The 24159-nt window shown below is 55.2% G+C and overlaps 1 protein-coding gene and 1 long non-coding RNA gene across 3 annotated transcripts in view; both read left to right on the top strand.

Annotated features, from left to right (window-relative positions):
* Positions 1–24159, top strand: part of TMEM132E (transmembrane protein 132E) — a 241843-nt gene that overhangs the window by 167793 nt on the left and 49891 nt on the right. The gene's annotated exons all lie outside the window — the stretch shown is intronic.
* On the top strand, positions 15320–17873 carry LOC119844676. 2 transcript variants are annotated; one of them, XR_005289362.2, is made up of 2 exons: positions 15320–15615; positions 16908–17873. It is a non-coding gene; the product is annotated as an uncharacterized LOC119844676 (long non-coding RNA). The 2 variants fall into 2 exon arrangements; XR_006276229.1 differs by having other exon boundaries at positions 16184–17873.

Here is a 24159-nt window from a genome sequence, read left to right as displayed (position 1 = left end):
GGAAATCGCCTATTTCCAACAGTTGACAAGAATGTGTGAGTATCAGCAGAGGGAAAATTACTTTTTGTAGTGACCCAGCCACTCCCAGTCTTTATTCAGGCCTAATTTGATGGTGTCTGAAGGTGGCTTGAAGTGGGACAAGAAAAGTCAGGAAGGGCATCATTGGTGTGATGAGTCATTAGCATGATTTGAATGCAGGACCTTCAGCACTGAAAGCACAGACCTCTACTGCCTGGGCTGGTAGCAATAGTGAGCTCTTATCCTTTCACATGAGCCAGCTACTATGCACTATGCGTTACACTCCCATGGCTGGGGGGGAGGGGGAAATGAGGGGCAGGGAGTCCTTCCATGAGGCTGGCTGGGATGAGGTCACTGGGGATCCCAGTCCTGGCTGTTTCATATTGGGGCTTTAAAACCTCTCTGCATTGCCTTCCCTCCCTCCCCAGGCCTGGGAACAGAGCTTCCCCTCCCCAGGCATTGAGGGCAGGGGGACCTGTGCCTGGCAGATGGGCCTGTGTGTTCTTTTGCTTGTCTTGTGTCCATTGCCTGGTGGCAGTTCCCTGTTGCCCCTGGATTCGCACCGCCACACTCTGCAAATGGAGAGACCCAGGGATCACGCCTGGTAAAGAGCAGCAGGGAGGGAGATCGGCCTGCTCCTGCCAGCCTTGCCCCGGGCCGGCGTGCCAAGCAGGACACCCACTGCCTCCTCGTCCCTGAGCCTCGGGGAAAGAAACAACTCTGGGGATACTTGTGGCACCTTAGAGACTAGCAAATTTATTTGAGAGCTGTAGTCCACGAAAGCTTATGCTTAATAAATGTGTTTGTCTCTAAGGTGCCACAGCTCCTCCTTTTCTTTTTGCGGATACAGACTAACACGGCTGCTACTCTGAAACTCTGGGGATGTGGCACCTCTGCTCTAGAGCCAGCACATCTGTGACTGTGCTGACCCAGCTGCCCTTCCCTGTGCGCCGAGATCCCCTCTGAGCTGGGTGCAGAGCTTGAAGGTGGCCAGTGGTGGTGTTAAGCAATAAAACCAGAGAGCAGATGATAACCAACGGTCCTGCATTAAAGAAGGAGGCTGCTAATTGTCCAGCATTCGGCTTGGAATGAAAAGACTTCAGTTGATGAAATTAAATAGCTCAGAGGAGCATTGGGCCGGCAGAGGGATAGGTCAACCAGGGACAGTTTGAGTGACTCGCTTCTAATGGCTCCAGGGGTTAATTCAGGTGAGGCTGGCGGCTCCAGGCCAAGGGGAGGGTTTGGAAGTCTATCAGCTGCTGCAGCAAGGATCAGCGAGGGGCTGGTGGAGAAGCTGAGGAGGGGCAGCACACACCGGGGGAGTGGGTATTTTGTCCATCTGAGCAATGGATGGAGAGGCATTGGGTGGTGTAGATGTTCCAACTCAGGCTGCAGCCAGAGCTCTGGGATTCTCCCAACTTGCAGGGGCTTAGAGCCTGGACTCCAGTCTAAGCCCGAATGTCTACACCACAATTAAACAGCCCCTTAGCCCGGGCCCTGCGAGCCTGGGTCAGCTGGCAGGGGCCAGCCATGGGGGTCTAACTGTGGTGTAGACAGAGCCTCCATAGAACAGAACAGAGATTGCACCAAGCCCAGTGCGTGTTTCTCCCTCGGCCCCTGAACAGCTCCATACTCCCCCCAGGGTAACCAGCAGGGCTGGGTAGGTGGGGTGGGGTGGGGCATTCTTAGCGCATTCCCTTCATCCCAGGCAGTGACTGACCCACCTGCTCTTTGCTCCGTTGCTGGGATGTGAATTCTCTTAACGCGTGCAGTGCACCAGGAGTGACCGGCGGGCTGCAGCGGGGTGAGCATCCTGGAGAGAATAGTTTCTCTTCTTCCAGCCATGCCAACCCTAGAGGAGGGAAAGGAGAGAGAACAAACCCCACTAAAAGTCCCACTTCCCCAGACATGGGGGTGGGATGGGAGTCGGGGGACATGACACCATTTCTCTTTCACTGAGAGGCTGGCTTCTTGCTAGCAGTTGGCCGAGTATACCAAGTGGATGGATGGATGGATGGGTGTGTATGAGGGTAGATAGGTACATAGATAAGGGAGAGGGCTGGCTAGATGGATGATAAGTAGATAAGGGTGAGTGAGAAGGAGGGATGGATGGATAGAGAAATTTGATAAACATCAGCTGGATCATTGTTACCAGTGTCACTAATTAGGAGCCTCTTCTGCCTGCTAACCAGGCATTTCCACTGAGCTTTCTCCTCCACAGTGGATTTGCAGTGTCAGACTAGTCTCCATCTTGCCCTGTATCCTGTCATTGGCATTGCAAAGCCTGGCTGCCTCAGAGGAAGGAATAAACCTCACGTGTTCTTAATGCCCCCAATCAGGCCATGCTGTCCTGGAACAAGAGGGGAATTCTGACTCAGCCCCCACCTTTGATCAGTTTATGCCTGGAAGCGTGAGACTAGATAAAACCCTGGTAATTTTTATCCTTTCTAATGTAACTGCAGATGCTATCCGTATTGCTATAAACCTCTAATCCTTTTGTGAGCCTTGCTAAGACGCTTGTCTCCATGATATCCTACAGAGGGAGTTCCACTGGTTAATTGTGGGCCCTGTCAAAAGATAATTCCCTTCTGCAATTTACAAAGTACCGGTAGCTGGATCATGCTACAGGGCCTTCGAGCAACTGCTTCTACCATCTCCAGCTCTTGCTCTTTTCCTTTTCCAACTTCGCAGCAGGGCTGGCTGGAAAATTCTGTTCAAAACCTCTTCCTGTTGGAAAATGGGGTTTAGTCGAAACCACAAATGTCTGTGGGGGGAAATCACTGCAATGTCCTATGAATCTCTGCATCCACCTGACCTGCTGCAGTGTCTCATGGGAGTTGTAGTTCCGGCTGCCTTTGCCCCATGGGCCCAGCTCCCATGGGAATCTGGCCCTGCCTGAAGAGCTCACAGCCTAAAGGGAATGCGAGAGGGGAAGGGACGGGGAATACAGCCCTGCTCCCCTGGCCCGCAGGACGGCGAGGACCCTGTGCATCTCAGCCAGGCTTTCTCTTCAGAACTCCACATGCAGCCATCTCTCTCCAAGCACGCCTGGGGCAGCCCTGCCTGCAAACAGCAGGATCTCGCCCTGAGGCTGGAAGGGACCTTGCTCTGTCACCTATGATGCTACACACCTAACAGCAGGGAACTGCTGTCATCAAGTCCCAGGGCCTCCACCGCTGGCCAGACCTGCATGCTGTTCTGGGCTCAACGGATCCTAGGACTCTCTGGGGCCGCAGGCTGGACCTTCAGCAGCTCCAGGGACATCCCACAAGGGAGGCTTTTCCAGAGTCGGATCCAAACCCGGACTGCATGATCAGTGAGTTATTACAGCAGTCGATCCTGCTTATTTCAGGGTTGTAATGCAGTCAGCTCATAGCTTTATCCTGGATGTTGTTGGGGGCATCTGGGGTGGCTAGCACTAGGGGAAGCATGGGAGGATGGTGGGAGAGGCGCATGCACTGGGCAAGCAGTCGGCAGTGCAATAGCTACCAATGCAGTTATTAGGTTTCAGAGTTAACACACCTCCCGGCTGTTGCAAGCTGTGCACAGACTAAGGCAGACAACAGCCCATTTCCGACAGCAAAGTCTGCTTGACCGGGGAGGGATGGAGAACATTGCAGGGAGTTAAGGAAAGCCGAGATTCTTGAGAACAATTGTACGTCAAGGGTTGGGTTCTGTGGCAAATTCTGCGGCTGCCTTGGCTGTCTATAAAATGGAGGGAGTGCTGTCCCAGGGTCAGTGCACAGGGGTGGTAGACAGAGTGCCTGGTTTCTGTCATCCGGGTAGGAAATACTGGTGAGCTCACAAGCGTGTGCAAAAGAGGACAGCCCTGCCCGCGCCGCCTTGGTTCCCGAAATGCCCTACCCCACCCTGGGAAGGCGCAGAGACAATGCGATGGGGGGCTGTCTCCTGTCCCCTCCGGCTGCCTGGCGGCTGGAATTGCTACGCTCAGTCTGGAGAGCTCGGTGTGAGGGGCGGAGCCACTCGGCACTAGTTTTCCCGTCGAATATTATACGAGCCCATAGACCATAATTTGAATGTAAATCCCGCACTTAGTCACAGTAATTGACGTTCCGTAGCACAAATGAGAGGATCGGTGTGTGATACTGAGACACACTGGCTTTGACATCCACCCCTTCCGTGCTGGGGAGGATAGAGAGGGATTCAGGTGGGGGTCTTACCCTTATAGCCCCCTAAGGAGGGGTGTTCGAATATCCACCAGTCCTGTGTACTAGCTGGAGCCACACGGGGGTCCCCTAACGAAAGCTCCCTGTGGGTAATTCCTCTCAAAGGCCAGACAACCAGCAGAGGAGGCATTGGGCGGGGGTTGAATTGAACCCAGGAGTCCTGCCCAGCAGCCCATACCTCATTTTCTGCTCTCGGCTACACTACTTTTGGCTGGGGCTGCCTGGGCTAACAGAGTGGGATCCAGCCATTGTATAAAAACCCATCCCCCCAGCTCTGTGCACCGGGACTTTCCATGGTGCCAGCGTGGGCATGCCGTACTTTGCCCTGTGGGTAAAGCCAGGGAAACTGACTACAGGGCGGGCCATCGTGCCCCATGCCATGTACTGCTCCCAGACTGCCTGTGGTTATGGCGTTGTAGTGCCGATATGCCGGGTGAGCCGTCCGTCCTGGTGCAGCCGGCTCCTTGCCTCTGGTACCCGCAGTAAAATGTACGCTACAGGAGAGGCCTCACCACATTAAGGGTCACCTGCCTGGCTTCCGCGCTAGACCCTGTGAGGCAGCTGCCCAGCTAATTTCCTCTCATTTTCCTCTCTCTCTCTGCGCCATGGGGGGCTGGAGGGAGCACGACACTGGCATTTGGGCTTTTGGCACAGGGCTCATGAGCCCAGTTTGCCTGAGAATATCAGGATGTTAATGGTTACCCTCAGCTGAGTAACCAGCTCGACCTATGTCCAAGTCAGTGACCTGTTGGATCCCGCCCCCAGCACGCCAGCCTTTGAAACCCATCTCACCCCGGCATATGGGTTCGGTGGGCAGGAGACTCTGACATGAGAAGGGTGCTTACAGCGGCTTCCCAGCACCGGGCAAGGAGATTTCCCCCCAGAAGAGCTCTGCCATGGGAGCGTGGGCAGGTCGGCATTCAGAGTGGGCACAGGGGCATGCTACTGGGGTGGGGGGAGAGCCTAGCCATGGCGCACCTGGTTCAGTGGGTTCCATCTAGGGGGCTTGGGGGGACAGGCTGCAGGCTTCATGGCACCCTAGAGCTGCACAATTTCCCCTTTCCCAGTGTGACCCTGCCCCATAGGTCAGGCACCACAGTGCCCTGTGAAAGCACAGCTGCTCCATCAGCCAACACTCATCCCCAGGGCTCTGCAGAGTGCCTCGCCAGGGAGCGAGGTGGCTTTTCTGGGGCTGGGCTGGCACTGGCTTGGGCTGATGTGAATAGATGGAAGCCTGAGGGGAGCTGCCTGCGTGGGACACAATGTCCTTGAGCTGTTTTATTAGCAGTGTGTATATCACAGGACCAGCTGGAGGCTGAGAACCGGGCGCCATGATGCCAGGCCCTGCACAGACACCCCGTCCCTGCCTGAACAAGCTTCCTGTCTACATAGACAAAGGGTGGGAGGGGACCCAATGGGATAAGAGAAGTGACTTACCCAGGTTACCCAGCTGTGTGAGGAATAGAACCCAGGTGTCCTGGGTCCCAGTCCAGTGCTCTACCCACTGGGCCCCTTGGTTTGGTGCCATTGGGCCATGTGGCCCGTGGGAGGTGCCCCTCCCCACGTGCAGGAATGCTCAGTCTTGTCCTAAATAAATTGCCCGTGGCTGCTTTGCAGTCAGACCCAGCTCTCACGCGGCTCCGCATTGATCTCCTGCTGCTCAGTGCCCTGGAGCAGGACAGCTATTCCCTAGCCCCGTATCTCAGTCATCTCCAGGGCAAATCAGCCCGGGCCTCCAGTTATGATGGCAGGACCAATTGGCGGGTCAGAGGCTGGGCCGGAGGAGCGGGGGGGGGGGATTCCTTATGGTGATCAAACATGATCCCAGGGCACTGGGGCTCAGGTCCTCACAGTTATTTAGGAGCCTAACTCCCCTCCCTCCCCCCTGGATGGGCCTAAATTGGGCTCTGCATCCTGGGAACCTGGGAGCAGTGACCATGAGATGGTTGAGTTCAGGATCCTGACACAGGGAAGAAAGGAGAGCAGCAGGATACAGACCCTGGACTTCAGAAAAGCAGACTTTGAGTCCCTTAGGGAACTGATGAGCAGGATCCCTTGGGAGAATAACATGAGGAGGAAAGGAGTCCGGGAGAGCTGGCTGTATTTTAAAGAATCTTTATTGAGGTTGCAAGAACAAACCATCCCGATGTGTAGAAAGAATAGTAAATATGGCAGGCGACCAGCTTGGCTTCAGATCCGTGGTTCAGGTCTGTGCCCCCAACTGGCAAGCAGATTCATTTACCAGATGGCCAATATTCTTGGGGCCCGATTCTGTATTACTCGTGCAGGATTGGGCCCCATGAGCACCAGGGGCTGGGCCACACTCATCCCTGGGGTAATGCCACTGACCTGGGGACGAGCAGCCCCTGAGCTCTTTGGGAAATCTGCCTCTCTGGGGCTCAGCGGTGAGCTGGCCTGCTGCGGGGGTACAGGGTGCAGGCGCAACCATGCTCCCCTGCACGGGCGTTACCAGAGCCAGCGTGGGGGGAAAGCGGTTACCAGGGGGCTGTGTGGGTTTGTGGGCAATGGCTCTGCCCATCCAGCTGGGCTAGTGCACGGGGCATTGGGGGCGGGAGGGGAGCGGATTTCCCTGTCCCTTGGAGCAAGGACGACTGGGGCAGGTCTCTGGGGCTGTCTGGGACAGTGGAGACACATTCTGCCCCACCTTGGCAGGGTCGCCAGCCTGCCCCCTGTGGTCGGGGTCGGACTGTCACTGCGAGGAGAGGCTCCGGGGAATCGGAGATGGAAAAGATCCGGCAGGGCCCGTGCAGCACTGGGCCCTGCAGACCATTTCTAGCTATACTCGGCCTGGATCTCCTCCCCCTGCCCGGCCCAGCAACCGGCACAGACCCAGGTGGGCTTGCGTCAGGGTCAGAGGTTGCCCTTACTCTTCTCTGCTGCTTGTCCCCAAGCCGCCCTCCATGCATGGTGCCCTCTTTGCTTTCCCTGCTAGAACCCTGGCCCTGAGGGCTGGCAGCTGCTTCAGTTCCTCTGGGCTCCTCTCCGCTGGCTGCAGCTCTGGGTTTGGTCGAATGGGAGAAGGAGGAGATCAGAGGGCCAGGGACGTGGGCACCTGCCAGTGGCTCTAGTGGGGGGCAAGCCACATGCTGGCTCCCAGGGGTACCACAAGGCAGCTGATCAGCCCAGCCAGCAGCCTGTACAGCCCAGAAGAACCCCCCCCCCGCCCTATGGCTCAGTGTCCTCGGTATGACCCAGTATAACCCCCCTGCCCTATGGCTCTGTGTCAGTGGAAGAACTGGCTGGAAACTGGATTTTCTGTTCAGTGGGAAATTCTGCAATTTTGAAATGTTTGAAAATTTCCCATGAAACAATTAAAAAAAAATTTGTTTTGGGTTAGTCAAGGTATTTTGTTTAGATAAAATTTGAAATGTTTTGAAATGTTTCATTCTGATTTGGGCATTTAAAAATGTATGTGTATCTATATCTGTATATTTGAAACTAGAAGTCACCTCCAAATGAAAACCAGAAACATTCCATTCCAAAAATGTCCAAACAGAATGTTTCCACCTTATCAAAATGCTCTTTTCCCTGAAATGAAAATTCATCAGAACTGCCACATTTCTGCAAAACATTTTGCATGTGACAAATGTGCATATTCTGACTATTTATTTTTTGGTAAAGAAATAACCTCTGGCAGAAAGCAAACCTGGAACGTTTCTGCCTCAAAGATGAATTAATGCGTCTATTATTTATCAGCATGCAAGACAGGGCCTTTGAATGGAAACCGTGGCCAACATGAGTGCAACAGCTGCTGTAATGTAGGTGCACATTGAGCCGAAGTTTCCTATTGGCTACATCCGTGCGTGCAGAGCATAGAAATGTGGTACTGTCTCTTTAAATAGTTTGCGAGCCCTCGGTCAGCACTCACTGTGTTCTGTGTTTTATAGACCGTATCCCACAGGTATCACGAGCCACATGCTTTAATAGAAATGTTTTCATAGTTTCTTTTTTGAAATCATTGCGTGCAAACATTCTCTTGCTGCATTTGAAACCAGAATAGTGCAGCATTGTGTCAGATCATGGGAGTTGGAGGATGAAAGTGATCAGAGACTGACTGTAGGGAAACTGAGCCCTTGTGTTCACCATCTAGTAGTGCAGGTGGGAAAAAATGTAAATGATCTGGTTAGAAACAGGTGCAAGGGATGCTTAAAGTGCTTTTGGATCCAGCAGTTGCGGTGTTCCTGGGAAAGGGAGTGTGCTTCTAAAGAAAACGTAATTCTGAACCCGACCATATCTTGTCATGTATGTATACCACACATGTGTTCCCCCATGGAGGTATTTGCTGGTGTGGTTTTCCACATGCAGATCAGACTGTATTGGCCTCCCCGGCCCTATGCTGGCGTCTCTTATACAGAGTGTCACCACTGCACATCTGGATCGGGTTTTCTGCTGTGCAGGCACAGGGACCTGCAGCTAAGCGCAACCAAAGCACTGCTTTAACACTCCCAAATCTACTGCCCTGGCAGTTATTCCAGCCTGAGCCAGAGGCCATGGAACGGCGCTTCCAGCCCCCACCTCCTCAGTTCCAGGCTCCCTGGGTGGTTCACACCGCCGCTGGGACGGGGGTGGCTGCGTGCAGACGTTCCAGGTGCCTGTGTCATCACCCCGGCAAGATCCGCCCCGGGAACTTCATGAATCGCTGCGGCTCCCTGCACAGCCGGTACAGGGCCCGCAGCCAGGTGCCGGAGGTGTCGGTGGGTGGCCCCCTACTGGCCACAGACAGGCCTTGCAGGCGATGGGATCTGGGGTGAGATGGGAATGGATAGATCGGGGTGGTCCATTATAGGCTCCCCAAATATACTGGGCACGCTCCAGCTGCAGCGGGAGAGGCCGTGCCTGCCCCGGGGAGCTTGCGGATGTGAAGGACAGAACGCAGAGGGGGGTTAGGGCATGGGACGTACAAGGGAAGAGACCAGCCCCAGGAGGGGCAGGTTATTGGTATTCATTTGTAGAAAGGCAGCCCCAAGAGGTCCCACCCTAGATCTAAGCCCAGCAGCTGTGAAGTCTGGCGCAGTCCCAGGCAGAAGGGAAGGATCGTTCCCCCTGCTTTCCAGGAAAGGGTGGGGGGCGGGGGGTTGAGGCACAGAGAGATGAAATGACTCACAGTCACACGGGGCGCGGAGCTGGCAGTTGCTCCCCGATCTCCCGTATTCTGCTGAATGGCCACCCTTCTTCCTCAGCGCCTGTTTCCTGGGACACCTTTCCTAGGCCTTTCCACGGTCTCGTGTTCACAGGCCCGCACTCCTACCACCCCCCTTTGGAGACGGCACCAGGGTCTCTGCCTCCGGAGGCTGGTCAAGCTACCCACTGCATGTTCATTTCATCCTGTGGCCTCCTGGCAGCTGTGGCCTGTGATGGAGGTGGCCCGAGCCAGCTCTGGGCTGGGCTGGTGATGCGTTCTAGCCCCCTCCGGACGGGATGTTTCTGAAGCTCACAGGCACTGGCGGCTGTTGCTGTGCTAATGTGGCAGCTTGCACCTTGGTGAGGTTGAATCGGGGCCCTCCAGAGCTGAGAGCAGAAGCTGCTGTGGCATCGCACCTCACCGCATGTGAAACTGAGCAGCAGGGCAGTGACTGTGGGCCAGCGGTGTGAGGCAGGGCTCTGCACCCAGCCCAGCTCGGGAGTGGTTTTGCCCGTCACTCCCTGAGCCAGGCAGCTCTCCTGGCCAGCAGTGCCTGTGACGTTTCCGGGGTATGGCCGGCAGCCGCTGTCTTTGCTTTCCCTGACATGCTGGGTGAGCCGGCAGGGCTCAGCGGCCTCCCCAGTGCAGCGAGAGTGCTGCATTGGCATGGAGTGGAACGGTGTCACTCACACACGTGGCCCCTCTGAGGTCCTGGAGGAGGAAGGCAGTAGGTGGTGAGGAGGTTACATTGTCTGGCTGGCACCCAAACAGAGGGCCATGTACGGGGTCATAGAATCGGAGAAGATTAGAGTTGGAAGGGACCTCAGGAGTCATCTAGTCCAACCCCCTGCTCAAAGCAGGACCAACCCAACTAAATCATCCCACCGCAGAGATGATCCCAGAGCGTGGGATCAGCATCGTCCCATCCCTGGATGCTGTTTTCCTAGGAGTGTTGCTACAAAGCTGTCCTTCTCCCCCCCCCCACCCCAACGCACTGCCCCCTGCCGGACACTGCAGCTGCTGCCTAGTGCTGCTGCAAACCAGGGTCGGCCCCTCCCAACACACTGCCCCCTGCTGGACACTGCTGGGTGATGGAGAGGCTGGTAAATACCAGAATTGTTCTTCTACCTCTGTTTTGCTTTGGGGCAGGGGCCGTATTGTCCCATGGGTTTGTGAAGCTCTAGCCCACCTGAGTGGGGCCTTTGACCGCGCCCACAGTGCTTCTAGCTACCCCAACAGAGCCCCTACAGGGAACAAGGGAGAGGGAGCCGGATTCGGCTCCTGGTGCATCATTACAGGGATTGGTTTGGTCACGGGGTGAATCTGTTACTGTGGGGCTGCCCAGGTGTCTCTGTGGGCATCACTTGGCCCTCGGAGCAGTTCAAACTGATAGTGAGGGGGAGAGGACGCAGCTTGACTCGCATATCCCTGCTTGGATTTGGGGGATGGCTCGTCAGCTGTTCTAGCTGTTCTGTCTCCGTGGCCCATTCAGCTCTTGGGCTTCCTGCTGAAACTGTCCTGACCATCCATATATCCCAGCACCCCTATAGTGATATCCCAGCACCCCTATAGTGCGGGCGATCCAGGCTGGCACTGCAGAGCCCCAGGAAGCCATGCCACCCCCAGGGCACGTTTTTAAAGAGAGCTGTGGCCAGCTGCAACCATGGATCTGTGGCCAATATAATAGGGTTATATTGCAGTCTCTGTACTGACCACAGCCATCACTCCTGAGTTTCACAATGTCCGTGGGCATGGGATTCGGGATCTCCTGCCCAGACAAAGGCACCGCGACTGGAGGAGCTGAAGGAGAATCTCCATTAACTGCAAGCAGTAGAGCGCCTTTGACACACAATAGTTATGCAGTTCTGATTCCATCCAGGAGGGGGAGTAGTGTGCACGCACACAGACATGCACATACACACCCAGGCACATGTGGGTACATACACACATGGGTGCACACACATGTGGGCACCAGTGGGCACATGCACCCTCAGCCACAGGTGTGGGCACTTTTGGGCACCTGGGCTCTCAGGCAGACCGATGGGCACACAATCATACCAAGGCTAGTTCATTGCTGCACCTGAATCCCAGGACTCCTAGCCAAGCCCCTGTGGCTCATGGCAGGCTGAGGCTAATGCTACCCTATGGCAAAACAATAATGACAGAAAAGTCTGGTGGCTCAGATCCCTGGGGAGAGGGGTTTGGTGGGGAGGGCTCCCTTCCACCAGGCACAAACTGGTTCTCTTGTATCATTCAGTCTCCCTCGATCCCTCTCTTGATGCTATCCACCTCTGCCCCTTCATCCTGGCTCTCAGCAGGGGAAATGCTGGAAGTGCTCTGGCAAATGCAGCCAGGCAGCTCTCCTCCCCAGGGAGAGCAAGAAAAGGCTTGATTGCTGTGGGGAATTAAATTGGGTCCCGCGCTGTCTTGGGCGTGATAGATGATGTGTTGCAGTCAGTGTAAGTGCCACTCACGCAGCCCACCTGCGCTGACGTCCGGCGTCACCCCCTGATTGCACGGAGGTCTGGGGGGTGTGCTGTAATTAGAGGCGTGGCTCTGGGAGAGGGGAGCACACTGATACTGGCATGGTGCCAGCGCAAGCCAGGAGGGGATGGGTTTGAGGCCTGGCTCTGCTAGTGGCCTGCTGGTGACTGTAGGCAAATCCCTTCCCCACCATCTTGTGCCTCAATTTCCCCATCTGTAAAATGGGGATAATGACACTGACCTAGTTTGTAAAGTGCTTGGAAAGCCAAGTATGGAAAATACTCGTGAAGTGCCTGGTGCTGTTATTATAGTCTGTGTCTAGTCTGAGAACCTGAGAGTCTGTTTGTATCCAGCAGCCTCAGCATAAAATCCCCCTTCTACTGGTCCCTCTCTGCCACAAGGGACACTTACGATTGTCAGATGCCCTTTGGAAGCTCTAGTCCGTAGTCTCCACAGGCTGGGTTGTTCAACAGAGCCCAGGAGATTTAGGCACCGCAATGGGAGTTGGGCACTTTCTTTACAAACCCCCAGCCCTTGCTGGCACCTGATGACAGACGCTTCAGTCTGTGGCATAAACCCTTAGAGACTGTCTCTGTTCTGGGAAAGACAGAGAACATCTGATTGAAGGAATAAATCTGCATGCAGTTAAGAGTCTGATGTGGGCTCCTAGTTATTAACAATGACACCCTGGTATAGAATCACGGGCATTAATAATGGGTAGGGCTCCGTGTCTGTCACAGAGGTCGTGGAAGTCACGGATTCCATGACTTTACATAGATTCATAGATACTAAGGTCAGAAGGGACCATTCTGATCATCTAGTCCGACCTCCTGCACAGCGCAGGCCACAGAATCTCACCCACCCACTCCTATGAAAAACCTCACCCATGTCTGAGCTATTGAAGTCCTTAAATCGTGGTTTAAAGACTTCAAGGAGCAGAGAAGCCTCCAGCAAGTGACCCGTGCCCCATGCTACAGAGGAAGGTGAAAAACCTCCAGGGCCTCTTCCAATCTGCCCTTGAGGAAAATTCCTTCCCGACCCCAAATATGTCGATCAGCTGAACCCTGAGCATGTGGGCAAGATTCCGCAACCTCCATGACTTCTGCAGCGGTCAGTGTGGCTGACCCCAGGGCTGCCCAAGCAGCTGGCTCCGGGGATAGCCACACCGGCCATTGCTGGAGTGGCTCTGCAGCCAACCACTCAGGTGGCCCCAGGGCCAGCTGCAGCGGCTGCTGCTGAAGCAGTCCCAGGGCCAGATACACCGGCTGCTGCTCGGGAAGCCCCAGGCAGCTGGGCCCAGGGACCACCCGAGCAGCGGTCCTTGGGGCAGCCAGAGTAGTCATTGCTCCGTGGCCCCTGGCAGCTGGTGCCGCTGGCCCCCACCCCAGCAGCGACCACCCCGGGCACCCTCCCAGCAGTGGCCCCACAGATTTAGTCAGGTGTATTTATAGTATAAGATCACGGGCGTGAATTTTTGTTCATTGCCCATGACCTGTCCATGACTTTTACAAAAAATACCCATGACTAAATCGTAACCTTAATAATGGAAAAAGGCTGTTTGAGGCACAGCCCATATAGGGCTAGATCTCATTGTTTGACTACTCCACATGGTACCTTCCAGCCCAGAAGCACTTACAACTGGTGGGGGGGACACTGAGGGCAACAGAATATAATGACCCTCCAGTGGGATTGGATCAAGGCAGGTGGCTACACCAGATGCTGTTTTGGAGCAGTGGGAGCCTTAGCTCTGGTTTCCTGGCCAGATTCTATCTTGTGCCTCTATCCTGACCTAAAATGCCGAGGGGGTCTAAATTAGCTACAGTATTTCTCCGAGCGCGGCGCGTCATGAGGCTGTTAAACAGCTGATGCATTCCACCCCAGAGCTAGCTGAACTATCTCGATCTCGCTATCTAACCTGGGAGGCTCTTGGGTCAGAAATATAAGTCGCTTCCTGCATGGCTGGTGCTCCATGTAGTTGGCAGGTTGCCCGGCTCTGATTCAGGGGGTTCGGGATTTTGGACCCTGAGCCCCACAGCCGCCAGTTCAATGTGGGGTTTGAGTCTTTTTTTGCACCCTCAACCTTTAGGCCCGCAGAATTCAGCTCTGATGGGGGGGGGGGCGGCGGTTTCACCCACAGAATCCCCACAATCCTCCTGTGATTTGGGGGTTCAGTGTTTTAGTCCCTGAACCTGCTGGGGCCCAGCAGTCTAGCTCCCTGCTTCGGCCCCTCCTCCTCCCGGATGTCAGTCACATCCAAGTGGCTTTCTCGGTGAGCCAGTTTGCTGGGAAGATAAATGAAGTGCCGTCCAGCCCTGCAGCGTGCTTGAAGCGGCCTGTGCTAATTGCTGGCGCCGAGCCACTGATTTATGGCTCCGGTCTCCCAGAGAAGTTTTGCTCTTGCTTGCTCTCGGAAGCGTGAGCCGCTTGACGGGGCCAGGTAGGTGGCTGGGCGGAGACGCATGGTGGAAGGCCTGGGTGGGCAGACGTTTCGAGCAGGGAGACATGCGGAGACCTGCCCCGGCGTGAACGGGCTGCTAAGATCGCCGGCTCGGCGACGCTATTTCCCCTGCTCAGATGCGCGGTGTGAACGCAGCCAGTTGCTGGCAGGGCCCAGGTGACCCCTGGGAAGGACAGCACCATCATGCTAGGCGGCTGGGCCAATGATTTTGCCAGGCCACCCAGGCTGGTCAGTCACCCCAGTTAGCTCATCAGTGGGGAACACGACCCCATGAGCAGAGACAGCTGGCAGTCCCAATGAGTGCGTCCAACTGGCCTCCGGGGTGGGGTGGTGGGATCTTAGTCCCTGGCAGTGCCCAGCTCCTGGCCACATGGGGGGCTGGGGCTGGGGCTATCTGCTCAGGCTGCCCCATGATGGCTATGGTCCCTGGGTGGTGGGAGCTCCAGAGGGGAAAATTCACCTGTACATACGATGCATTACTGGGCAAAAAAGCAGAGAGGAAGGAAAGAGGCGTCTGCCAAGGAGGGGCTGGAATCCAGACCTCTCTTAATTTGTTCATGGCTCCTAGAAATCAGAAGGAAAGTGTTGGACCCCCTGAGCCACCCTGCCCTCTGTCGGGGACAGGATGCAGCTCTCCAGACCAGGGAGCGAATTGACCCCAGGGCTGGGGCTGGGTCTCCAGCAGCCCAGCTGCACCTGTCATGCTGCGTGTCAAAGTGCATAGAGAACAATTGTCTATGGACAACGCCCCGGTCCCCACCTTCCCCATGGCTGGGGGGTCAGAACTCTCATGAGCTATCTAGCCACTTAGGTGGGGCAGGATTTGGAGATAACTATCTATTTAGGGCCCCATCCCCATGGTATCTGAGCAGTGAATGCTCAGTTCGCTGCTCCCCCTGTCCAGGGTGGGTATATGGGGGTGGGGGTGGGGGAGAGGGGCTCGCTCATCCGGCACGCTCTCGGCAGAGGCATGAGGGCAGAGCAGGGCAGCCACCGGCATTAGCACGAGCCGGGCCTGGGAACATCTGCGCTTGCTGAGGGGCCTTTGATGAGACGCAGCGATAGCCCGCTCTGCAGCAGGCAGATAGCAAGAGCTTAATTAGCTCTGTCTTGCTAAGCTGGAGCCGCAGCAGCCGCCTGCCCTGATTACACAGTGAAGCAGAGAGGCTGGAAGAATTTCATTAGGCTCTGGCTCTATTGCCAGGCTGGGGCTCCCCGTCCCCCATTACAGGGGTTCTTGGCTCCATGGCTGGAGAGCAGCTTAGCACAGCCTGCCCTGGGCCTTCGAAATCCCAGCATCTGGATTCAGAAGGCTGGCCCGAGGGGTAAGCGCCGGTGGGATGGGGACGGGGATGGCAGGGAAGGAGAAGCTGCCACTGGGGGTGCCGGCGAGGCCTTCTCAGCTGCTCCCCTTTTCACCCACTGCTGCCCCTCGAATGCAATGGGCCAGCACTTAGAGCTGGGGAGACCCGGGCTCTGCTGTGAGTCCCTGCATGACCCTAGTGAGTCCGCAGGCCCCACTCCTCAAGGGAATCTTAAGTGCCTAACTCCCATGGACCAATGCGCTCAGGTCCCAGCTCCCCCTCTGTGCACTGGGGAGGCTAATTCCTCCCTTCCTGCGCTCTTGTCTATTTAGATGGTAAATGCTTTTGGGACGGGACGGTCTCTCGCGATGTATATGTACAGTGCCTGGCACCGGGGGGCTCTGATCTCAGGCACAGTCCCTAGGTGCTACTCTCGGGTACACAACAGTAACCCCCTGGAGGGCCCTGCTTCACAGGAGTTTTCATTAAATAGAAATGGGCCCAGAGGAGCGCAGGGTAGTCAGGTCAGCTACCTTCCTCCAAAGACTGCAACTCGTGCCTGAGTTGAATTCGGCTCTGCGTTCTCCAGCAGGGAGTGCAGTCTCCCGAGCAGTGGCTAGCTAATGATAAAGACGACATGGCAAAGTGGTAGAAGAGTCAGGCTGGGGGGCTGCCAACCCTGACTCTATCCATATGAATTCAATAGATGCTGTCCGGCACAGAGAGACCTGTCCGAGCCCCCCCAGCTCCATAGCATCTCGCTGTGTCCCACAGTGACACTGCCCGCCCCAGCAACAGTAATACACTCACGTGTTCCTGTTGAAGGCAGCAAGTCTAGCGGTTAGAGCACGAGCGGGCTGGGATTCAGGACATCTGTTCCTGGATTTGCCACTTGGGCGAGTCACTTTGCCACCTGTCAAACGGGAGAACTGTTGGGGACTTGAGAACATGCTGTTGACTGGCCGGAAGCCCTCAGACGAACCCGCGCAGTGTTGGGATGGGATTTAAAGCGTGACTTGCATCCAGGAGGGCGGCCCCCATCGTGCCTTAGCAGGCACCAAGCGTGATGCTGGAACGAGGTCAGCAGGGAACATTCTGCTGTTGAGGAGTGTGGGGTGTATGGGTATGTCAGAGCAGCGCTAAATGCCTTCAAGACTACCTGGAGGGGCCAGATCCCTAGGCTCTGTTGACTTTAAGGGATCTACATCGATTTACACCAGCTGGGCTCTGGCCCTCAGTCCCTGCATTTGAGTGACTCAGAACTTTCCCAGGGTTTCTCTCCAACTCTGAAATTTGCTTTGTCTCGGTTCCAGAGCGGATTGGTTCTTCTTCTTTTTAGCCAAGCGGGAAGAAAATCCACGTCTCTGCTTTGGAGTTGGACAAGCACCAGGGGGAAGAAAACAGCCACGACATTTTATGCTTGAAAAACAAACCCAATGCTTCTGTTGTTCTGACACTTGCGGGTTACAAGGGGCCGTGTTTGAAAACGTCAAGCTCGGGAGGGTGTTTCATCCGGCAGGAAGGACGTGTGCGCTGCCTTGTTTGAAGGCAGTGGGTTTTGAAGTCACAAAGTGTGGAGCTGTTGTTGTTGGTAATGCCTCAAACATGCTCAGCGTGCCGCTTGAAAGGACGGGTCTGCTCGGAAAGTGACCGGGTAAAAATAGCACCTTCTTACTCAGCAGATCTGGTCAGAGTCATCAGAGCTGCTGATTGGAGTGATTAAAACAAGTGTTTACTGATTGGAATCACCATTAGCCCTGCCCGGCCGGCCCAGCAAGGGGAGAGGAAGCTGGTTACTATCCCATGAGCCCTGCCTGGCCGGCCCAGCGACGGGAGAGGGAGCTGGATTCTGTCCCTTGCTGTGGATCCTTGGCGCTGTTACCTTCCAGCCATAGAGGGAATGGGCCTGAAAGGTGGAGAATAGCCAGAGCGCCATTAACTCATCCCCCATTAAAGCCCCTCTGCGCTGCCAGAGCAACACACATGGACCTGAGCACCACTGAGAACCAGCCCTTTGGAGCCCAGGCAGAGCCAGTAGGGCTGGACCTCAGCATAGACCATCATTTTGGTTGTAGGCTGAGCTGGATGGGTGGATGGGATGGGGGAAGGGGTGCTGGCAGCCAGATGGGCCGTGCTTTCTTGGTGCCATACAGCAAATTGTTATTTTTACACCCCCAGAAGCGATTCACATCTAATCTGTGTATCCGTCCCCATCTGCATCCCTCTCCCTATCTATGCTGCTCATGTCCCGAGTCATAAAAACCTTCCTGATCTTTTCAGCTCCCCTGCTGTAAATTCTCTGATCTTTGTCTGAATTGGATTTCCCAATTTTCCCCCTTTGCAGGGTTAGAATGACTCTGCCACTGATATGCAGCCACCTCTGGGGTCATACTCAGCAGCTGTTCTGTGCCAGTGGCTCTGCGCTAGAGGGTTTTCATGAGGCGGGAATTGGAGACTCCCTCCCCAACTGCCTGATTTTTAATGGCCAAGGTTGGTCTGGATATCCACGGTGACAGGCCGGGTTGGGAAGAGAGCAGCTCTCAAACCAAGGCACTGACTCAGAGCAGAGAGCGCCTCCTACTGAATCAGCAACCCCACGCCCTGCAGCCAAGCACAAGTGTTAGCAGGACCAGGCCCAATCCCAGAGCTCCCCCTTGGGCCAAACTCCAGTGGGAGAGCTCAGGGTGGGGTCCTTCAGTAACCTTGCTCAGTCTGTATACAGTGCTCGGCGGTCATTGACCACCACACGTCAGTACAACACAGCTGTCCGTGTAGAAGTGACATCCACACTGTGATGGGGTGAAGCCTCTTGTAGAGCTGGGAGTGAGGGAAAGAGAGCCGATTGGCCTGTTGGGCTGTCAGTCACCCAGAGAGACGGCGGAGGGACTTCCTTTCCCTGCAAAGGGTTCTGGGTAGAGAAGCCCTCTATAAAAGTCCCTGGTGCCCAGCTGGGAGGTGGGAAGAAGGGTGGAGTGGAGTGGAGTGGAGTGGAGTGGAGTGGAGTGGAGTGGAGTGGAGTGGAGTGGAGTGGAGTGGAGTGGAGTGGAGTGGAGTGGAGTGGAGTGGAGTGGAGTGGAGTGGAGTGGAGTGGAGTGGAGTGGAGTGGAGTGGAGTGGAGTGGAGTGGAGTGGAGTGGAGTGGAGTGGAGTGGAGTGGAGTGGAGTGGAGTGGAGTGGAGTGGAGTGGAGAGTCCCCACTTCTCTGTTGGCAAAATGTTCTGGTACAGATCTGCCCCCCTCTGACGAGCCCCAGGTCACACAAGTCGATGCCCAGCCTGGCTTTGAAATCAGGGCTCCAACATGCGAACCGCTAAGCCAGTCTCCACACGGAGAAGTGTATGAATCAAACACCCATACACAGGCTGCGCTTCCACGCCCCGTCAGTGCTCCGCACGCACAGGCAGCCCATCAAAAGAAGGTTAATTTCAAATGGGAGCAGGTGCTGAGAAGGGCTACTTGGATGGGCAGAGGAATGGAGAGCCTACCTTATGAGAGGAGACTCAAGGAGCTTGGCTTGTTTAGCCTAGCAAAGCGAAGGCCGAGGGGAGGTGTGATTACTCCAGGGAGCAAAAGGAGTTATTTAAGGTAGGGGCCAATGTTGGCACAAAAACGAATGCATATAAACTAGCTATCAATGAGTTTAGGCTGGAAATGAGATGAAGGTTTCTAATCATCAGAGGAGTGAAGTTCTGGGAGCAGTGGGGGCAAAAACCTAACTTGTCTTAAGACTGCGCTTGATAAGTTTATGGAGGGGACCATATGATGGGAGTGCCTACAATGGCATGTAGCTGATCTGCAACTGCTAGTGGCAAATATCTCCAATAGCCGGAGACAGGACACTGGGTGGGGAGGGCTCTGTGTTACTACAGAGGATTCTTTCCCAGGTGTCTGGCTGGTGGGTCTCGCCCACATGCTCAGAGTCTAACTGATCGCCAGATTTGGGGTCAGGAAGCAATTTCCCCCCAGGTCAGACTGGCTGAGATCCAGGGGCAGTGCCACACGGGCCACTTCTAGGTTTGAACTAAAGCAAGAGGTAGATTCTCTGTCTTTAAATCCAGATTTGAGAACGTCAGTAACCCCGCCAGAGGTGAGGGGACTATCACAGGAGTGGGTGAGGTTCTGCAGCCTGCGATGTGCAGGAGGTTAGACCAGCTGATCATGATGGTCCCTTCTGGCCTTAAAGTCTCTGAGTCCTGATTTGGAACCGGCCTGGCCCCTGGGCAAGGTCTGTTTGTCTCAGGCATGTTAGTAAACACAGTTCCTGCGCTCCCATTAGCCGGGCTCATCAGAGCGGCTGCAGATGCTTCCCCAGATTTTCCCAGCGACATTTCGTTTTTAATTTGCTACGCTGAAACCTCCAGCCTTCATCCATATTCATACGCTTTCCAATGTGGATGAAGCTACAGGCTGCACCAGCCCCCTCTCCCCCTACCCTCCACTCCTGCCGTGTGCCCTGTGCAAACCGGGGTGGAGTGTACAGGGGGCAGAGCTCAGAGCTACAGCCAGGTTTTGTAGCTTGTGCTCTATTAAGCATCAGGGAGGAACATTCAACCCCGAAACTCAGAGAGGCTCTCTGTCTGTTACACAGCCCATCCAGCTGCAGTTTGTCAAAAATCACAAGTCAGGGCCCCCAAAATCATGAGATTGGCTTTAAAATTGTGAGATTTTTAAACTACTAAACTCCTTATTTGCCTTCTGGTTTCTGAGTCTTTTGGGGTCACGTTTTCCAGCTTTTCTCCCCGGCCACAAGGGAGCGAAACTTTCTCTCTTTTATTTAAATTAAAGCTGAGAGTCCCCTCTGATCACCTGACTCCAGGAGCTGGGGCTTTAAGAAAAATGCCAAATACGGTGAGAGTTGGCAACAGTGACCATTGGAGCAGAGCACAAAGGGGTAGCCCAGCTGCTGGATGGGATGAGGGATATATTGGTGGCGCCAGGGAGGAGTGGAGCTGGCATAGATGGCACAGCCCTGGCGTAAGGGGCCAGGTGCCCAGGAGGGTAGCGTGGGGGCCGATGATCCAGAAGAGGAGCAGAGCTGACTGGGAGGAGAGGCCTTGGACAAAGGGTGCCCAAAGGGGCTGTTTCTGGCTCTTCTATTTGCTTGCATTAGCTCAGGAAACCTTCCGAAAGGAGCCTGGGTGTGGCAGTGTGTGCTTGGGAGCTGAGGTGGAGCCCACTCCCCTGCCCGTGACCGCTAGGTGGGAGCCTCGGGAGCAGGGCGTGCCGGCCTGGTGGGGACAGCGGGGAGAAGGAGGAGGGAGCTGGCCCAGCCTATTGCTCTGGTACCCGAAAGCTGGGGCTGAATGAACGAGGGCCTGCCCGTTTGCGTCACTGAATCTCTCCGGACACTCCCCTGAAATCCTAGCCACACCCCAGCTTGGACAGTGGTGTCCCATCTCCCTGCTTCCCTTACCCGGCATATCAATCAGCTACAGCAGCCTGCTTCACATCCTGTCCCAAAGCATCAAACTTTGAAACAGCTGCCCCGCCGCTCCCCCGAGGTGGCTGCAGTTCAGTGGTGGGGGAAGTGATCCCAAGAGGCATGCGTTTTGGGTCAGGTGCATAGACTCATCCTGGCGGCAGGTGGCACTGGATTTGGGGCACTTTGCTGCACCCGCAACTTCCCCCAGGGGACTCTGACTGCAGCAGATTCAGCCACAGCACTCCCCTCTCCGGTGCCCGCATTGGCACACGATTGCTGGCGCTCCTGTGGTTTAATCATAGAATCAGAGAAGATCAGGGTTGGAAGGGACCTCAGGAGGTCATCTAGTCCAACCCCCTGCTCAAAGCAGGACCAATCCCCAATATTTGCCCCAGATCCCTAAATGGCCCCTTCAATGATTGAACTCGCAACCCTGGATTTAGCAGGCCAATGCTCAAACCACTGAGCTATCCCTCCCCTGGTTTGCACTGGAGGGTGGCGCTTCGTGTGCAGAAATGCAGGGCTGTGAGAACACTCATCGCACCTGTTGCTTTGTTAAGCCTCTGACTGCCAGAAGCTGGGACTGGATGGCAGGGGATGGATCACTCGCTAACTGCCCTGTTCTGTTCATTCCCTCTGAAGCATCCGGCACTGGCCACTGTCGGGAGATGGGACATGGGGCTGGATGGAGACCCAATATGGCCGTTCTTACTCTCCCAGTCTGGATTGTTAATCCCACATGGATACGTTTTGGGGGCACAAGCAATGAAAGCATCCTCTCACCGCCCCAACATCTGGGCTGGATCTACAATAGACTTGAATTCCCATCATCTCTCCCACAGCTCAGCTCTGCCACTGGAAGCAACACAAGGATCCCTGGTGTAGATCAGCTGACTCCATGCCACCAACCCCCCGCCCCAGGGCAGGTCTAAACGACAGCCCTATTCCTGTTTATTGTTTGTATTGCTCTAGTGCCTGGAGAAGATCACACTGGTCCATAGAGTTGTATAGAGACCCGATGTACAGACTGACTGACCCAGATACCCCTATACTGAGCCCAGCCACGTCAGAGGAAAACATTTCAGTCCTCAGAGGCCTAAACTGTTTGATGCCACCAGCAGAGAACAGGAGTGTGCCCAAGTGCTCAGGAGAGATCTGGGTGCCACCAATGCCCAAGGCCTGTGAAATGTGGAGGGGTTTGATTAGGTGAGACGTGCCCAGCTGATCTCAGCAGGCCAACCAGCTGCAGGGGAAGGCGAAAAGAAGGCTAACGGCATATTGGGCTACATTAGTAGGAGCATTGCCAGCAGATCGAGGGAAGTGATTATTCCCCTCTATTTGGCACTGGTGAGGCCACATCTGGAGTATTGTGTCCAGTTTTGGTCCCCCCACTACAGAAGGGATGTGGACAAATTAGAGAGAGTCCAGCGGAGGGCAACGAAAATGATGAGGGGGCTGGGGCATGTGACTTACAAGGAGAGGCTGAGGGATCTGGGGTTATTTAGTCTGAGGAAGAGAAGAGTGAGGGGGGATTTGATAGCACCTTCAGCTACCTGAAGGGGGTTTCCAAAGAGGCTGGAGCTCAGCTGTTCTCAGTGGTGGCAGATGACAGAACAAGAAGCAGTGGTCTCAAATTGCAGTGGGGGAGGAGGTCTAGTTTGGATATCAGGAAACAATGTTTCACTAGGAGGGTGGTGAAGCACTGGAATGGGTTCCCTAGGGAGGTGGTGGAATCTCCGTCCTTAGAGGTTTTTAAGGTCAGGCTTGACAAAGCCCTGGCTGGGATGATTTAGCTGGTGTTGGTCCTGCTTTGAGCAGGGGGTTGGACTAGATGACCTCCTGAGGTCTCTTCCAACCCTAATCTTCTATGATTCTATGATCTCAGCAGGTCAACCAGCTGCAGGGGAAGGCGAAAACCCCCCAAAGTCCCTGCTGATCTGAGCTGGGGGAAAATTTCTTCCTGGCCCCCAGTCTGGTGATCAGTTAGCATGCGAGCAAGGCCCATCAGCCAGGCAGCTCAAAGAGGATTGGCTGTGCCAGCTCCAGTCACCAGCCCGCCAGCCCGCCCTGCCCAGTGTCCCATCTCCAGCTGTGGCCAAGCTCTGATGCATGTGAGGAAGGAGATAAAACACCCCCACCACAAACAGGGAACTCAGAGCCAGCCCCTGACCCCAAGAGATTGCTATGGTCTTGGCATTTCAGCCAGTTCAGATAACGGCTGGGGTGTGACACTGTTCAGGGAGAGCAAACGCCATAAGGGGATTAAATATGAAATGAATCAGTGATGCTGAACATTCAAGGGACAGAGAAAGAGCTAATCAGAGATTCCTGGGTCTTGAAATAGCTTGCTACTCAGCTCTATAGAATCCAGCATGGAGGTCAAAATGCTAGTGGTTGTCTGGGGCCTGTAGGTTGGCCTTTGGGCCACATTCTCCGTTGCTCCATTCCTGTGCTCGCAGCAGGGACAGAGAGGGTACAGAGTATGGTGGTTTTAAATCCCTGTACCCTCGAGACATGCAGGGCAGGCCTGGCCCCTGGCATAAATCAGTGCAGCCTCAGAGCTGCTCCTCATGGCTCCCTATAGGCCCTGGGAAAGAGCACAACCCTAGTGCCCCGCAATCTGAACACCCCCCACTGATTTATCCCCATGCTAACATAGGAGTGGTGTTATATGCCAGCAACACACCTGCCCACTTCAAGGCCTCTTTACAGTGCATAAACGCGCAAGAACACAGCTGAGAGCCAGACCCGTTTTGCACGATTGCTACCGCTGCGTCAGCCCCCACTGTCGGAGAGATGGGGGGACTCTGTTGTGCCCAGAAAGCCTTAGAGACCCAGGGCTGTACGCGGACCCACAGGTGGAGACTGAATAATTCAGCGTCTTTGATTGTCGGGTCCTTCTTCCTGCAGTGGGGAGCAGGACAGATTGGCTGCTTTGGAAGTGAATCGCTCCAGATCCCCAGTGGACATAAATTGGCATCGCTCCATCGAAGCCAACAGACCTTGGCCAATTTGCACCAGCCAGGTGCATTTCAAGAGGCTGCATGCACCAGGGCTGTCTGGCTCCCAGTGGGGCGAACTATAGGGGTGCAGACCGAGGTGCTGGAGATGAGAGAGGGGGTGGTGAGAGCTGAGGAACGCAGC

The sequence above is a fragment of the Dermochelys coriacea genome, chromosome 17 (assembly GCF_009764565.3).
Source record: "Dermochelys coriacea isolate rDerCor1 chromosome 17, rDerCor1.pri.v4, whole genome shotgun sequence".
Taxonomy (NCBI): domain Eukaryota; kingdom Metazoa; phylum Chordata; order Testudines; family Dermochelyidae; genus Dermochelys; species Dermochelys coriacea.
The sequence above is the reverse complement of the archived record's forward strand: the minus strand, read 5'-3'. Positions and strand labels throughout refer to the sequence as shown.